We start from the raw sequence: 7144 nt of genomic DNA, 5'->3' as shown, positions 1-7144 counted from the left end.
AAAGACTCGTTTATTTGTGTACACTCAGAACGGTGCTTTAGGTCTCTGAGCGAGAAACTTGAAACTCCGTCTTTGAAAATATATCTATAGAGAGTGAAGTGTCTGCTTTCAAATGAAAAAAACTAAATTCAAATAGAAAACGTATGTGTTAGCATGGATGATTTACATAAAATTTAATGTGTGCAATGTAGCCTACACTGTGCCTAAACTGGCTTTCAGTTCAATATAATAACAAAAAACTACATTTTGGGTTTTTATTCAACTAAGGTGGGCACGCTGTGATCTGTACTATATTTTTACTGTAACTGACAGATTTCGACCCCAAAAAAATTAATACATTTTTATTTTATTTTTTAAATGGGAGTGGGAGGGAATGGGAGTAATTCTTCCGGGAGTGGAACGGGACGGGATGAGATTTTTTTTTTGTGGGAGTGGGACGGGAGAGGTTTGAAAATGCACTCCCGTGTCACCCTCTAGTCTGTATGAACAAAATGGTAAACTTTGACTCAAAGAGATTTAAAATGTTATAACAGTGATTTCATAATGTTTAAGTCTGTATGAACTCATAAGTAAACATACGAACAGTACTGTTTTAAAGTTTAATAAGCCCATAGTGGTCTAGTAATATTGTTTTTATTTCATTACGATATTCTTATCAATGCATTTTATCATTTATCAATAAGTGATTTAGACTTTTAGACCTCTTAACCTACCTCCAAACCTAAACATTTTATAAACATGCAAGAAAATAACCATTTTAGTAACAATATAGCATTAAAAGTTTTTATAATCGCTAATCCCACTCCTACATCTACACCTAAACATAGCTATTTCTGTACAGTAGAAGAAAAACATGACAGACAGATAAATGCAATTACAATCATTTATTTACAATAGTCTAACCTTGAGGTCATAAACGCATGAATTAGCATTTCTGCATTTGACGTTGAGAGCATAGGTCGCAATTTAGTTTTGAGATGGAAACGCAGTTTTACAGATGCTAGAAACATGGCTTTCAAATGAAAGATTGATATCTTCATTTGAGCAGAATTTATGTTGTTAATCGCTGAAAATATTATCCAGATTATTTTCCTGATCCTCTTCCTCTCAGTGAACTCGTGAAGGCGCGTGCTGCTAGCATCATTCAAATACACACCTCACCAGAAACACGGCATGTCGCGATCTGTGACGAATGCAGGCGAGAGCCAATGAGCGTTCGATTATCCTGCCGTAAAACCTGTCGTTCGAAACGGCAACATTTGAATTTGTAACGAACGCGCCAGTCAGTGCGGGCTTTGCTGTTTACGGTCGCTGGACTCGCTGCTCGGGATGGAGATGAAGATCGTCGAATAAAGGCTTGGATTTGGGTCTGTTCCTCGCAGTCGTATGGATTCTGAAGATCTGGATTACAGCGCACGAATAAAATTGTTTCATTTCGTAATTATGTTGCGCTTTTGGTGTTTTTTTTTAATAGTTCTATTGTCAGTCACAGCATGTCGGAGATTGCGCCTTTTGTGGCCCATGGCAAACAAAGTAAACATTTCATGACAAGTAAAGGTTAAACCATTTAAAATGTTATTTATTTTAAGGTTTAAAGTTAAGTCTTGTTAAACTTGTAGTCCTATTATTGGAAACGAGCCGGCAGCAGAAATCACACAATAAAACGAAATGTTATCATTTCAATATTACTAACTCATCATTAACTTAACATTAATTCATGCCTTGTTAATGTATCATAATGTCATGACTTTACTTGGGGGGGCACAATATCATTAACTCATCATTAATTACTTATAACTTAACATGAATTCATGAGTTGTCAATGTATCATGTCATGACTTGTCTTGGAGGGCACATCTTTAAAAAGTTATCAATTACACATGTTTTATACATATTCAGCTCATCTAAATCAGATATTTGGTGTTTTTTGGTGGTTTGTAAAAAAGTGGAAGAGCAGAGGTCATGTGGCTGCATTTGGATGGAGAAGGAACTGAACGGTAGGAGGAAGGTTAACATTTTGAAGGGGCAATAGTGGCCCAAAAGAAGAGCAAGAACACAAGACAAACGTCTGATTTCAGTGCATTATTATGATATAAAGACAGTAAACCAATCCATAACATAACCATCATCTCTATGCTAACACTGATTTTAATTTGGAAAATCGCATCTGCTTAATGAATACGTTATTGTAGGAGGGCAGCAGTGGAATCACTCCAAACAGGATGAGATGAAGTTGTTTTTAATTATGAATGCATCATTGTGCGTTGGATGAGTTAGGTTAAACATAAATATTGCAAGAAATCCACTGTCATTCACTGATGTTTGTGACAGCTGCAGGTGGAAAATTTATAAACAATTTTGCAGTGTGCCATTTTCATGAATCTTTCTTCTAGAGCATGTTTGATTTAGTTTACCCCAAAGTGTTAATTAATACATTAACTAACATGCAGGAACTAACATGTAATTAAGGTGGTGTTATTCATGCGGTAATTCATATGACTCATGTCGTAGTTAAGTTAGTTCTTCATTAGTTCTTGATTAATACATGCCTTAACTCTTCATTAGTTCATAGTCAAGTAATTATTAATTAAGGTATTAGTACATGATAATTCATGTACTGTTATTGTAAAGTGTTACCAAATAGTGTGATGCATTTCATGATCACATAGTGTACATCATTGTGTGAGGAATAAAGAGCAGATCATTTTGATATCAAGAAAGAGACATCTAAAAGGTATTAAACCAGAGATACGTTCATACACCTGAATATGAGTGTTTAGAGCTTACTAATACGAATAACGAGTGGTAACTGGGCTAATATAATAAGGAAACATACAAACAACACATGCATATACCAGATACATTTGTAACTGATTAACCTCTTAACTGTCACCGTCCACCCTGTGGGACGCCTACCTTTACTTCACTATTTTACAATTAAATCCTAATCTAATCATGACAAACTATATATCGTTGGAAAGGTCTAAGACTCCTAAATAGGTATTTTACCACTTTTCTGTTAAAAATTATGTAGGAAAAGTAATAGATTAATTTATGACCAGAGGTGTCAAATCCAGGGTCAGAAAGTAAAAGTCCTGCCCTGTGTTTATTCCACCCATGAACTCAGCAGCTGATTTCACCAGAGGAGGAACCAACTCATTCCTTTCAAGTCACAAGCAAGTTTCGAGTCAAATCCCAAGACCTCAACGAGTTGAGGTAATTAAGAGATAATTGAGAGACTAATTAAATGTTGATTGTGCATTAGTGATGAACACCTGCTGTTACTGAGAATCACAGAGGATCAGATGTTGATGTTTTATTGGTTAAAATGATGCCACCATCATGGAGATCAGTGTTTGCTTTAGTTGGGCTCTTGACCCTTTTAGTAACTGAGAATGGATTGCTTTTAAGCAATTGCAATATTGCTTCACAACAAACATTTGCACATTGCTGGATTAAAAGCTTGAGGAAGCAGATGAGCTTACACTTTTGGCTTTTATGTCACTTGAATGAACATCATGAAGGTGTCTCTCTTTGGTTTATTTACTGACGTTCAGCTGTTACAGAACTGCAGGAATTTACTATTAAACAAATGCCATCGTAATATTAAATATTGGAAAAAATTAAGAATTATATTGCTCAGGCTTTTAGACATGAACACTTATCATACGATCCTCAACAGTGGTGACAATAATTATTCATACTGTGGTGTTACCCAGCATGCATTGCAGCATGAAGCATTTTGTTGATTGTCACCATTGTTGAGATTCATACGCTGGTTCTTGATGTCTGTGTGTGTCTGCGTAGGACTGGAGTTTAAATATTTAAATGCATTAGATTTAAAATTCTTTCTCTATAACTACTACATTTACTACAGCAGTAAATTCATTGCGTACTGTGGTTTCACAGAGTTGTTTATTCAAACACACAACATAAACTAAAAAAATGAAAAATGTTGTATGTATATATATATATATATACACACAGTATATTGGATGCAAACAGGTAAGCACCTGATGATTACCTCATCATATGAAAACAACTAACAGTTGCTCACTGCACAGCACTGATCTCTCCGCTTTACAACAGCACATGCATTGCTACAGAGAGATCTAACACAGGAGTCAAGGGTCAAGAGCCCAACTAAAGCAAACACTGATCTACATGATGGTGGTATCATTTTAACCAATAAAACATCAACATCTGATCCTCTGTGATTCACAGTAACAGCAGGTGTTCATCACTAATGCACAATCATCATTTAATTAGTCTCTCAATTATCTCTTAATTACCTCAACTCATTGAGGTCTTGGGATTTGACTCGAAACTTGCTTGTGACTTGAAAGGAATGAGTTGGTTCCTCCTCTGGTGAAATCAGCTGCTGAGTTCATGGGTGGAATAAACACATGGCAGGACTTTTACTTTCTGACCCTGGATTTGACACCTCTGTTTATGACAAGAGTGCACCTGAAAAAAATCTACATCATGACATGAATTCTGACCTTTGTCACAGAAAGTCTTCTTAGTTGCCTTTTTCTCTATCACGAATTAGAAATCATAAGAAATTATTTATCAGTAGAAAACTTAAAATTTCAAAATTCATCCTTTGAAACCAATTTTAAAATCAGACATTGCATTACCATGTAAATGGTACATTAAAATCATGTTACAAAATATTTTCATTCATGAATTATAAAAATTAAGTTTGGATAGTGCACTATAATGTCTCTGTTCAAAACTGTGGGTGACAGTTAAGGGGTTAATTATGGTCTAAATAAAGAAAGATTATAGTAAGAAAGATACTATGTGTGTGCTATGTATCTTGTAATCGTGGGGGTAGTCCACAGGCCTGGTACCGAGGGTCATTTAGTTCTCTTGGAATGTGTTTGAAGTCCGATGGAGACACAAGATAGTCGATCTGTTTAGCATAATTTGACACTGGGGGGGACAACCCTTGGCAATTAGCACCCATATACTGTAACTGTAGAATGTGGGGCCAGGCTGTGAATTATATGCAAATGTCAAAAGGCTAAAAGGGGTCTCTTAAGACATAAAGATCCCAACGACCATCAAGGATCGTACGCAGATGTTACAAATACATACTGAATGCACGAGACACAGGTCCGCTTGATGATCGTGCTGCCTCCTGGAGCCTGTTTGAACAATAACCAACTCAACTGAACATAATTATGATGTCTAAAAATGGCATAGCCAAATAAAAACAGGCCATGTACACAGAGTGCAGCTAAATTTGGTTGTCAGTTCATCTTTTAGTGCTTATTCCTCTTCTGACTTATACATACAGAGTTCAGAATAAACTGAATAACAGCCACATTTGTATGGAATCTTAATGTATCCCTTTAATTTTATTTACAGTTTGACTCTCCCAGTGTTAAGTAAAAGATATCAGTGTCTTTCATGCATTTAGTGGACCAAATCACACATGGCCCATTTTAAAGATAGACTTTCAGTTTGACTCAGAAGCTGAACCTCAGTAAAACTCATACTGTGAGATGGCAGACTGTACTTTTTTTAAATTTTTCATACTAACATTAAGAACGTTATAATATACACAATAATTTAAAAATCACAAGACCTTCATTCAGTTTTACCATGAAATGTAGTTCATCCACAGCTCACACAATATTGTTTTAGCCATTTATCAGAGTCAAACATCTACCTTAAAAAAGTAGGCTTATGTTAACTGATACAAATATTTCCACCCATTAAGAAAAGCTGAGCTCCTAAGGGCTAGATGGCATATAACATTATATCATATGCAAATGCAGTGTGTGAACGAGGAGGGTCCAACACTGTTGTGGGAGGATTCACAAATAGCTTGAGTGTTTTAGCGGATAGTCTTCTTAGATCAGACACTGAACTGTTGAAGAAAATGTTTCACATGTTTGTTTTGTTCTGTTTGTCCTGGTGCCGTCATGTTGGTAAGATATAAAAAACATTTTTATTGTTTAATTTTTTTGGAGCTGCTACTATTGTTAAGAATTAGACTATTTTCATCTGCTACTACCTGTACCAAGTAAATCATTACTATTATTATTAAAGTAGATCTACTTACTTTGAATTCAAGTCTTTTTTTAAATTTTACACTGAGATTTCCAGGGCTGGAAGGTTCACAAATAATAATGATAATAATAAAAACAAAGAAACAAATAAAATAAATGAATAAATAAATAAACAAATAAATGCTAAAAGTTGTGAAAAATAATGGAAATCTCTACAGTGAAGATAGATGTCTCTGTTTGTGCTCTGCATGGCGACTCAGAAAGCCAAAACTTTCCACTGAGTTGTTTTCAAATATCAGGCCATGTTTTATCCCTTCAAATCTATCTATCTATCTATCTATCTATCTATCTATCTAAAAAATCCATGTTTTAAAAATTTTAAATACTTCTGCAGTGAACATAACTGTACAAAAGTCATGAAAATGCATTAGTCAAAATGTACAGGAGTCCTGACAGCAGTAGATACAGTAATACAGTGAGTTTGTTACTGATCTAAGTGTCTCGTTTACATATTGAAAATAATCAGCACAATTAAACTGTGTAAGTTTACACATTGATTTTGCTTTACAGCAGATAAGTTTAAAACAAATGAAAGGTCAAAGGGTCACATATATATATTTTTTAATACAGTATACTGTATATCCTCTTTCATTTTATGTCTCTGCTGCTGTTGTGAATGTTCACATGCTAATGATTAAAGCTATAGTGATTTCAGGATTTGTAAACCAACAGGAGCCTTAATCTGTGATAAAACATCTTTGTGTTCATCAGGTGATGAAACAAATGAAAGACATTTAGTGTCAGTGATGGAGGGAGATTCTGTCACTTTAAAAACTAATGTTACTGAATTACATGAAGATGAAGACATAACGTGGAAATGTGGAGATGGAAAGTCTCTTATAGTTAAAATCAGCACTGAGAAATTAATCATTTTAACATTTGCCCCTGGTTTCACAGACAAGGCTTAAGCCTAGTCCTAGACTAAAATGTAAGTCTGAGCTGTTTCAACTGAACGAAACTTGCACTGATTGATCTTATTAGTGCCTTTGTTTTGTCTCAAAAAGCACACCAGTAAAGGTTTTTTTTTTTTTTTCTTCTAAGCACGTTTATAAAAATTACTT

Source organism: Onychostoma macrolepis, chromosome 22 (genome assembly GCF_012432095.1).
Source record: "Onychostoma macrolepis isolate SWU-2019 chromosome 22, ASM1243209v1, whole genome shotgun sequence".
NCBI lineage: Eukaryota > Metazoa > Chordata > Actinopteri > Cypriniformes > Cyprinidae > Onychostoma > Onychostoma macrolepis.
The sequence above is the reverse complement of the archived record's forward strand: the minus strand, read 5'-3'. Positions refer to the sequence as shown.